The sequence below is a fragment of the Tupaia chinensis genome, unplaced genomic scaffold (assembly GCF_000334495.1).
Source record: "Tupaia chinensis unplaced genomic scaffold, TupChi_1.0 Scaffold000101_1, whole genome shotgun sequence".
Lineage (NCBI taxonomy): Eukaryota > Metazoa > Chordata > Mammalia > Scandentia > Tupaiidae > Tupaia > Tupaia belangeri.
The window spans coordinates 4,475,725-4,487,273 of NW_006159565.1; the positions used below are offsets into that span (position 1 = coordinate 4,475,725).

The window sequence follows — 11,549 nt, forward strand, 5'->3', positions numbered from 1 at the left end:
ATCTGCATCGCTCACTGAAAATTAAGTTCTCCATCAGCAAGGATCTTGCCTGTCTTTTGGACTAATATATCCCAGGAGTCTGGCAGAAAACCTGCCATCTAAACAAATGTCTATCAGATGAATAAATTAATTTCTTACTAACACTGTTCTGCTCTGAGAAGAAATCATGGGTACTTCCTTTGTTCCATAAAAGGGAGAAAAAACCGGGGAGGAATCACTGGTTAAGCCTTTGTCTCAGGACTGGTATCCCTTGACTATGAAGAGTGTAAATTTATGTCATGTATTTCTTCAAAGCTTCTTAGTTCTTGAATAAGGATCAAGGAGATGGCCTCTGTTCCAAGGTTAGAGCAGGAGGGAGTAGAATTGACTTGGTTTTAAAAGGCCTTGAGAGTCAAGAAAACAGAAGATTTTGAATGGAGGATACATAAAATTAAATCTAGACTTGAGAAGGTTGTCTCCAGGAACCATATGGGTCAATAGTAGGCAGGTCCAGTTAGAGGCTATACAAGTTGGTCTTTTAAAAGTTCATGAAAAGTTCATATTATGAAAAATCTATACATGAATTTCAAAAAATAAACTTACACTTTAGTTCCATTTTTTCCACAAACTTTTTGAAGTCATTGTACATGCTGATGAGAAGCCATTGTTTTAGTTTAGGAGCCATTGTTTTAGCCATTGTTTGGGCTGCCATAATAACATGTCATAAATTGAGTAATTTATAAACAACAGGAATTTATTGCCCATAGCTCTTGAGCCTGGGAAGTCCAAGACCAAGGTCCCAGCAGGTACAGTGTCTCATGAGAGCCCCCTTTCTGGCTCATAGATGGTGCCTTCTTGCTGTGTCCTCATAGGGTGGAAGGGACAAGGCAGCTCTCTGGGGCCTCTTATACAGGGAAATTAATTATTACCAACCACTCTCAAAGGTCTCATTTTCTGCTATGGTTTGAGTAATGTTCCCCACCCCCCCACAAGGATTCATGTGTTGGAATTTGGTTTCCAATGTAATGGTGTTGGAAGGTAATAAAATTATTACAAAATGAAACTTAGGGCAAGCAGGTGGTATGGAAGTTAAGGTACTGGATCCTACATGACCAGCTATGCAGTTTGAGTCCCACACCTGGCAGGCCTGAAAATGATGCCAGTAGTGTATGCATGTGTGCCCAAAATCTCAAGAGGAGACTAGAGGAGACGGGATTGCAGAATGGTCATCCCCCCTGAGGTGTGTGGGTGGGGTGATTTCTCATTTTCTCACTCTTTCTGTCTCTGGCAAATAGCAAAATTCTAAAAAAGAAAAAAAGGTGAGGCCTAGTAAGCAGTGTTTACATCATGGGTTCACTGGCCTCATAAATATAATAGAATAATGCTGTCTCCTAAGCGGAAGTTGATTCCTCTAAGAGTGGTTGCTGTGAAAGCCATTGCTGCCCTGATGATTCTTTCTGTATACACCCACTAACATTTCCACTTTGTCCACCATGTTGTGATTCAACATAGACCATCCAGATGCCGGCCACACAACTTGGCCTTTCCAGCCACCAGAATCATGAGTTAAATAAATCTCTACTCATAAATCACCCAGTCTCAGTTTCAGGTATTTTTATTTAGCAACATGATAATGGACTGAGATACTTTCTTAGTCCATCATGTTTGTGATTAGATTTCAACATCTGAGTTTGGGAGGGATTTTAATATTCAGACTACCACAACCAATAATGAGAGTGAAGATAAGCATGGTGACAGAGTGACAGAGGATGTGGAGCCATAAGGAAATCATCAATAAAAACTGTGATCAGTACAATGTTAGGGCTGAGAGAGCAAAGTAGGGCTAAAGGTGGAGTTTTAATATTAACTCTCAAAAAAACCAAAAACCAAAAAACAAAAAAAAAACAAACAAAAAAACACCCTTCTAATCTAATCTGCCCCTCTTGACTTCTAGCAGAACCACAAGCACAAATTATCAGAAAATCAGGACTGCCTTTGCCCAACTGTCCCATACTTCCTTGCTGTTGGAAGTTCTCTGAAATCCACATTCTGTAAAACAAAAGGAATGCATAGCTGGCCTAAGCCTCACATTAGCTAATTTTTCATTAGCTGCTATGTTGTCTTTCATTCTATCATTCCTAGGAAAAGAGAAAACACCAATGGTTTTGAGTATTTTATCTCATTTTTCACCAACACTATGGTGTTCTTGAGGGAAGTAGCTCAGGATAAAACTGGTCTTCATTAAGTACTTGTCCCTCTGAAAAGTCACTGCCACAGCTCTCTGCTTTAGCAGCATATTTTGGTTCTCCCCTCAAGATCATTTAGATAATAAAAGCAGTTGGATAATAAAAGAAGCCATTGCCCTTCACACACCCACTACCAGCTGCACTGAGAATGTGAATGGATATTCTGTCAAGCAGTTAGCAAAGGAAAACCAGATCCCAGCTCCAAGCAGCCATACCACAAATGGCACCCTGTTCAGGCTGCAGTTCATGACCTCTTTTGGGTGAGTGGTTTGTTATCAAACTGTGTGAAGGAGAACCTTGGTTTCAGGTTGGTTTTTCAGAGCTGCCTGCAGTGTCTGAAGAGGCAAGAATGAAGCAGGAAGGGCTGTCCTTCTGAGAATAGAGGATGCTTTGCAGAATGTTCAGTCTACTGGCTTGTCTGGCATCAATGGGCCCAGCAGGGCTGGAACACAGGGTTGCCACACCCAGAATGCCCAGGTAGAAAAATTTCAAGGGCAGAAGATTAACTTCAAACTTTCCAGCCTCCTCAGTCTCCCACAGTGCTGCCACCTCCAGTCTTTTCTAGCTCACACCAAGTGGCTTTGCTTCTTTAAAGAGATCTAAAGGAAAGGTCCAAGGGTGGAATATTACTTCTCAAAGAAACTGAAATGAATTCCAAGTATACAGAATAATACCCTGGAGAATGGGGAAGAGAGCCCGTGTATCTTTCTGCCACAGACTAGCTGTGTGACCTTGGGAAATTCATAGAACTTCTCTGTTCTTTGCTTCCTCATCTATAAAAGTTGGGATTTATATAAATAATCTGTACTCTCTCTTTCAGTTACATTCTGAAATTAGACCTATATTTCTGGACTCCTAATTCTCAATCTACATTCTCTTAGAAGTATTCTAAAGGTTGCACCATAGAACAAAGATTTTCTAAGATATCAGAAGGGTTTTATGGGAGGGAGAGGATTAAAGAAGAATGGGAGACAGTTTCTGTCATCAAATGTGTTTGGGAAATGCTAGTTAAAGCTATTTGTTTTGTTTTATAGCAAGGTTTCTCAGAAGCTTAATTATGTTGTACTGTTGAGATGCAGTCAGAAAAGAAGCAGTCCTTCTAAGACTTCTAGCAGAAAAGAATTGACTACAAGGGATTTGGGAGTTTGCAACTCCCTTGGAAGGGCTAGGGTTACAACAATCAAGTAAAGTCACTATTAGGTGAAAAAGCAGGAATGGGAAGGAGAAAAAACTCTCATTACTGTCTAAAGTTTTGAGGTGACTCATGTTCAGGGGAATATCTGAAATGGACTGTAAAACTTCACAGCTACCAAAAGTCAAATGTGCTTCTGCCAGTTTCTGCAGAAACAATCACAGATCTTTTCCTTCTGATTTTTATTTCTTACCTAAGAAATACATGGCAGTATCTCTATGACAGCTTCTAATCCCAGATACCTACCCCCTAGGGAATCTTAGTGATATTGTTGTCAGGCTTCTATCCCTTACAATGGAAACAGAGATCCTAGAAGATAGTGATATGTTTTGTTTGTTACCGTGTTTGTAAATGCTATCTCACTTTCTTCCTAGTTTTATTTACTTATTTATTTTCATGAAAGCAAGAAAGAGATGAGGAGAAAGACAATCACCCTCAGCAGGGTCTCATGCCATGACATTCCTCACCATGCCCCCACCTTCTCAGCCACCAAGGATTATTGGTACACAAGCACATACAGGGCAATCAGGAAAACAAACTAATGGTCTTCCATATGGATCCAGCTTCTCTCTCTCTCTTTTTTAAAGAATTATTTTATTGGGACTAGCAGTTGATGTAATGGCTATGTCGCTGGACTCCCATGTAGTTGACTGCAGGTTGAGTCCCAGACCTGGTGTCTTAAACTCACACCAGGCACATCTGTGTGTGTGCCCAAGATCCTTAGAGGAGAATGGAGGAGAAGGGATTGGGGCGTGGCCATCCCCCCTGGGGGCTCACTTCTCGCTTTCTGTCTCCCTCTGTCTTTCTGGCAAGCACACGCACCCTAGAGCAAAAACCTCTCCAAAAAATAAAATTAAAAAATAAAAATTAAATAAAAAATATTTTATTCAACTTTATTTATTTATTCATTTATTTATTTCAATTTGACCCAAGAGGGACAGAGTGAGAGCTAGAGAGAAAGGGAGAGGGAGAGAAAGTGAGAAAGCAAGCTGCCAGGTTCAGGACTTGAACCTCAATCAGCCATGTGGGAATTCAGTGCCTTTAACCACCACACCACCTACTGGCCCAATCCAGCTTCTTTTGAAAAGCACATTACTGCTGTGTCACCATGCTGGCCCTGGAAATACTATCTTGCTTTACTTTAATTTTTTGTTCTTTTTTATTTAAGTCATCCTGATACTTTTATAGTTGAAATTAAAAAAATAAAAGCTACTGAAATACAATGGTGAACATTTTCTCCCCAAGAACATCCTTTAGTTGTTGCTGCATTTCACTGTTTAATCTGGCCAAGACTGTGTTGTTTTCCTTATTGCATCTAATTGATACCTGAATAGCTTTTTGATCTTTCCCAACTGACCTAGGAATAGAAGATTATGAAGCAAATACAACAGCCAAGACCCCTGTCTTTTGTGTATGTTCTTCAATTTCTGGTCTTAATATGTCTTCTGATTTTAGTCTTCTTCAAACAGGTGTAGGTGGTGGATTGAGAGGTGTTTTGCCTTTGCTCACATTAGGGAAGCAGTAGCCACTGTCTTTTCTTCAATTGTACTCTCTTTTTATGGCAACTTGATAAGAACTTACAGGATCAGAAGGCTTTTCAACCAGCAAGACCTCTGGATGTTTCTCAGCTTCATCATCTTGTTCTTCATTTACATTTGATGCAGCCAAGACTTGGAATCAGCTGAAATCTGCACAATTGGCTTCGTCTAACATCTGCTGAGGTGAGGTACTAGTGTGAGTTATTAGGTCATCGGCGTCTACTGAGCAATGCACCACGGGACCAGAGCCTATGAGGGCTGTGGAGGTGCTACATGAGGATGGCAAACAATGCCTGTGGTTGTCCTGTGGTGACTTGATTTAGTTTTATAGTCCTGGCTACAGGCCAGTTAGTTCCCCTTGTTGTGCAGCTGATTAAGACCTCATCTCAACCATTTCCCTTATGGGGTTCTCATATTCCAGGCTACTATGCACTTGCCAAAATAACCTGGGGTCAGACACCACATAATCAGGGACAGTCCTTTTCTACTGGAGCCCCCCAACAGTATTTAAATTAGCCAGTTTACAGAGACCCTGTAAAACCCTGCTTGCCATCCAGAGGCTGCCTGACACCTCCAGTTTGATGTTATCCTGTCCCCATGTACAACCCCCTGCGTGTCCTCCATGGAAGCCTTCTCTCCTTCAGAGCTGTAAGTAACAAAGAGTTCTGCCTTTCATCTAATTGAGGGTCTTTGTATCATGCCCTACCATCAAAGAGTCTTTAAATATTGTGAAGCAGGGGACAGGAATGGGACTGAGTTAGCAAAATCTGTCTGATACATCTACTAATGTGCACTGAAACTCTAGTAGAGATAAGTTATGTGTTTCTCATGGTTTTTTGAACATCTATATTTTAGGGAAAGTCCTATTGATATATTTCCAAAGGTATCATGGTTTCATGAAACTAATTTTGGGCATCGTTGTTTTAAAATTGTAATTTCGGGGCCAGCAAGTGGTGTGGTGGTTAAGGGTGTTGGACTCCCACATGCCTGACTGTGGTTTGAGTTCCAGACCAGATGGCTTGCTTTCTCACTTTCTCTCTCTCTCTGTTCCTCTCTGGTCAAAAAATTAAATAAATAAATAAAGTTAAATAAAATAATTCTTTTAAAAAATTGTTATTTCAAGGATTCATGCACTTTGAAGCCCTCATGCCCTAGAGGGAGGCAGGAGTGCTAAACCGGTGGTCTTGATTTTGTGATTCCAACATGAGCCCAGTCATCATTGCACTGTGGGTTACGTTGTATGTAAGACCACTGCTTTGCCCAGATGGTAGCAGCCAGCTGATCTGTATATGACTCCCTGAATTCATAGTTCTACTTGCAAAGCCATCTCGTCTTATTTTCCTATTCAAATCCTAGTCAATTATCAATGCCCAAATCAAGTCACTTTTTTCAACAGGAAAATTCAATGATTAGTTCAACTTTCTCCCATCTCTTCCTTCTCTGAAATCTTGACATACTGTCAGCACTTGTCACAAATCTGCCTGTGACATCTCTTGTACTAGTTTCCTGCTCTATTTAACAGCTCTTATATGTCATTCTCTTACCCTCAACTGCATTGTTATCTTCTAGAAAGTAGATTAGACCTTATGCTGCTGGGTGGCTCCCCAAGCATCTACAATAATACAAAGGATATAATGGGTACACAGATACTTGTGGAGAGGATAAATGAACTAATTAGCCACTTCAGTTTCTAGCACAAGGGTTTTTTTGTTTTGTTTTATTTTCAGAATTTTAATTGAAGCAGGACCTAGTTTGCATCTGTCTACATTTATTCACACAGATGAGAGCAAAAACGGAGTTCCATTAAGTGACTATTAGCAAGTAGTAGAAATAATTTTCCTTATGTAACATTTCTTAGCTATTCTGGTGTCCTTTAATCATGGAGATCAATATGACACTTAGGAAGTCTTGAGTGACTTACTGTCTTCTAAGAATTATTTCAGGCTTGGGTTCCCAGCAATTCAGAGGCAATTTGTATTTCTTCCATATTCATACTTTGAACTTTTATATGCTTTAAACTTTTAAAAAACATACATGGTTTGTTTATCTTCCAACAATGACCCTGTTAGGGCTGATGCAATATTATTGTCCTCATGTAACCATTAAAGAAATGGAGATAAAGAGACACAATTTAGTTGGCAGCAAGTTAGGGCTGGAATTCATATCTTCCACACCCTAATTCATGGCTCTTTCTAATGTGTTCCAGGTATAGAGAAGTGTATGAACGTGGATGTGCACATATGTGCCTGCTTAATTGATTAGATATAAAAAAGGAATTTGAGTTGGAAAATATCCAATTGTTTTCCTTCTGATAAAAAGTTTTCCAGGAGGAAGCTAATGATAAATCCAACCTCCAAACTTATTGTTAGCCCCCTTACTCCCTAAAAAACAAAGTCATCTTGCTTCGTCTCTGAAATTACCTGTAGGGATTTTATAACTTACATTCTGTCTTAGTCTGCTCAGTTATCAAACAAAGTAACACAAATCGGGCGGTTTAAGTAACAGAAAGTTATTGCCTGGCAGTTCTGGAGGCCACAGTCTATCAAGGTGTAGTTGGTTTTTGGTGAGCGCGTTCTTTCTGATTATAGATGGCTGCCTTTCACCTCTCTCTTCACATGGTAAGAGGAAGCGAGAGGGAAAAGAGCAAGATCTCTGGTGTCTTTTCTTATAACAGCACTAATCCTAATGTCATCAGAAAGAGATTATGAACACACATCCTCATAACCTCATCTAAATATAATTACCTCCCCAAAGCTCCATTACCGAATATCATCACAGTGGGATTAGAGCTTCAACATAAAAATTTGGGGGAACACAATTCAGTCCATAGCACTTCATCACTCTCTTTACAATTCATGTCCTTCTCACATGCAAAATAATTTAATTTCTTCTTAACAGCCCCAAAGTCTTTTTATTTTTTTGAGAGAGAGATTTTTGCTATAGGTTGTGTGTACTCACCAGAGAGACAGAGAGAGAGAAAGCAAGAAATCACTCCCCAGAGAGAATGACCATGCTGCAATCCCTTTTCCTCTGTCATCTCTTGGGACTCTGGGTATGCATACACACACGCCAGTGTGAGTTTTAAGCCACTGGGTCTGGGATTTGAACAATGGTTGACTGTGTTAGAGACCAGTGATGTAACCATTATGCTATCTGCCAGTCCCACAGCCCCAAAGTCTTAACTTGTTCTGGTATCAGTTCTAAAATCCAAAGTCTCATCTGTATATCACCTAAATCATAAATGGGTAAGATTCAAGGTAGACTTCTTCCTGAGGTGAAGCTCCTCTTCAGCTATGAACATGTGAAACCCAACAAATAGATGATTCTGAAATACAATGGCAAGACAGATGAAAAGAAACTTTCCCATTGGAATGTTTGGGAAGCTAGAGGGAAACCATCGAAGGAAGAGATCAGACAGATCCCAAATAATTTCCAAACCTAGCAAGTCACAATCTATTAGATCTCAAGGCTCAATAATAATTCTCTTTGGCTCTATGCCTGCCTTCCAAGCCCACTGGGTGACAATGTTACCCCTGGGCTCTAGGCAGGGGTATCACCCCCTCAGTTCTGCTCTCAAGGCTCTATCAAAGACTGGAGACTATCTGGCCTGTTGAAATCAAGGCAGAGGCCTCATTAGTTCTGAATCACTTTGGGGGTAATTTTCCTTCCTCTTGGAGAATAGGAAGGAAATAATTATCATCCCATCCTGTCAAAGCCTTGAATTCTGAGATCATGCCCTCATTTTGTCTCCACTACTCTCAGTTCATACTAGCAGTGCTTCTGCTCATATAATCCCATGAACTCTTTGTCAGTTGATTGCTGGGCCACACCTTTGGATGGCTAAGTATGGCTTAATATGCCTCTTTGAACAAGCTTTCTTATCATTACAGTATATAACAGACTAAGAAGCCAGTGCATACTTGTAAGTGTGTGAGGCTAGCTGATGCAGGTAAAAGAGTCTTAGAGAGTTGTTTTAATCCAGCATCTCCTTGCCCAAATCCTTCTTCAAATTAATTCCTCTCAACGGCATCAGAGTGTAAATGAAAATTTAATCACAGTACATGGCCTTTGCCTCCCCAGCTGCAAGCCAGGTCCAGTCCTGCCATTTAGGAAACATCCTTGCTTGTGTCTCCCCAGTCTCATCCACCATATTTAACCTTGAACCACATCTTACCAAAATGAAGTCAGTTCTCTCATTTGCTAGAATTACATTCTATAAAGTCACTTTGGACAATGAATCAGTGATTTCTGAACCATTGTCCCTAGGGGAAATGCAGAGCTAGGTTCTTGAAAGCCTCTGGTCACAACATTTCCATCAACTGACCAATACATGACCTTGACTTCTGTGTGTTTCTGGTTAAAAACACTTGCTGGGTATATAGTATTCATATATTAACCTGGACTCATAGCCAGTAGCACTATAACTCACGCCTGAATGAAGCTCATCTGATAAATGCATTTTTTCCACAAGTCATGTCACAGCCTCCTTACTGGGGAATACTAGACAGCACTTCAGAACTATGCTTGGGATCTGCTGGACTCATAGCCAGTAGCACTATAACTCACACCTGAATGAAGCTCATCTGATATATGCATTTTTTTCACAAGTTATGTCATAGCCTCCTTACTGGGGAATACTAGACAGCATTTCAGAACTATGCTTGGGATCTATTTTAAGCAGGGAAACCATCAACAAGCAGCATGGAAGTATGGAAAACATGTCATTTCATAGACCGTGAAAAGAACACATGTTTTCAGTATGAGAACTGAAAGTGAAGGCAGGGAGTCACCTTGTTCTACCTTAGCTTGGAACGTGTGCATCAGATAGCTAAATTTTTTGCTACTCTGTGCAAGTCTGTGAATGGCTTCACAGTTACCAACACCATTGACATTGGAATTAAAATAAATGTGAGCAGGGCCCGCAGTTAGTGTAGTGGTTAAAGCACTGGCCTCCCACATGGCTTACCACAGTTTGAGTCCCAGACCCAAAGACTTGGAATTCATGCCAGGTGCATGTGCATATGTGCCCAAAATCCTAGGAGAAGAGATGGTGGTGCACCCAACCCCCCGGGGGTGATTTCTCACTTTATTTCTGTGTTTCTCCAGTGAGTACATACACTTTATAGAAAGGAAAAAAAAAAAACTCTCTCTAAAAATAAATAAATAATAAACATTAGCAAACAGGTGAGTCTGCAAATAAAGAATATACTAATAATGAGGATCAATTGTATTTGCAAATTATTCAGTCTCTGATTCATAGCTCTCTATGTCTCTGTCTGTACCCATGCAGGGGTGAAAATGTCCGAAGGTAAAAAACTACAGTCTAGATCCACAGGTTGTAAACAGTTCATAAATATCAGTTGAACTGAATCAAACTTCATATCTGTTATTCCCGCATGGTCTGTCGGTCACAATCCAATTAAGCTAGGCTGTGATGGAACAGCTGGTGCCCCTTTGGGCACGCATAGCTAGTCCCTAAATAGAACACAGAACTCTCACAGTGGATCTGGTAACTGGAATAACTGAGAACCTTTCCTAACCATTTTGCTTCTTGGTACTCATGAGTTTGGGAAGCATAAAGGAGCTAATTATTTGCCTGGTCTAGCATGGCACAGTGTGTGGGATCCTCAGATAGAGAGAGCTTCCTGCAAAGATGGCAGGCCCAACCAGTTGCCTCTGATATTTAAAATTCTTTTTTATTTCCTTATATTAAGCACTTACACAGCAATGATAAAGAAGGGAACTACTATTGGGGGGGAATCTGATATGTAGGTGTTTTGCATGTGTTGTCTTCTCTATTTCATATGACAGTGCTATAAGAAGATAGAAATAAATCCTTTGGTACATGAACCTATCAACAGCTCAAAGACAAGACAAAAACTCTTAAAATCGGACAACAAAGCCTAGAAGAAAAGCAGCAATATTTTAGTCAAAAGTCACAGAATGTTATTTGGACAGAATACTAACCTGTTTCCCGGCTTTAAGTTTTAAGCAAAGTTCCTTACCATTTCAAAACTGCTTTTTTTGAAATTACCAGCTGAACTTGCTATTGAAAGTAGTTAGATTATTTAAGAAATTGAGTGATCAATAAAATGTGGGGGGAAAAGGAATGGAAGACAACTGTAGACACCAGAGATAGTGTGAGAAGAGGGTGGGAAAAGGCAGAGGGTCACACATAGGGATAAATACACACACATACACACACACACACACATATATATATGTATATATATATATATATATATGAAACTAGAAATGGAAAATTATTGACGACAACATGCATGATTAAGCCAATACGCAGTATATTCTGGATGGGAAACCACATTTTGTATGCTGTGATGATGCTCAGGGAATGAATGTAAATTAATTTTTAAAAAGTTTTAGGAGGAAAAGAAACCACAAAAACTGTTTTTCTTGATATTAAAAAAAAAAAAGAACTACATTAAAGATACTTATTTGATGACTGCAGTAAGCTATATAGCCCCAGCTAGGTGATACTTTATAGGTTTATGCCTAAAGTCAGACTTCTGTTCATGGATATGTATATATCAGCTGTACTTGCTATTAAAAATATTTAGATTGGGAACACGCAGT

The 11,549-nt window shown here is 39.9% G+C and overlaps 1 pseudogene; it reads right to left on the bottom strand.

The window, feature by feature from the left end:
- Positions 1-4,626: 4,626 nt before the first annotated feature.
- The window catches only part of LOC102482896 (ralBP1-associated Eps domain-containing protein 1 pseudogene), a 26,550-nt pseudogene continuing 19,627 nt past the window's right edge, over positions 4,627-11,549 (bottom strand).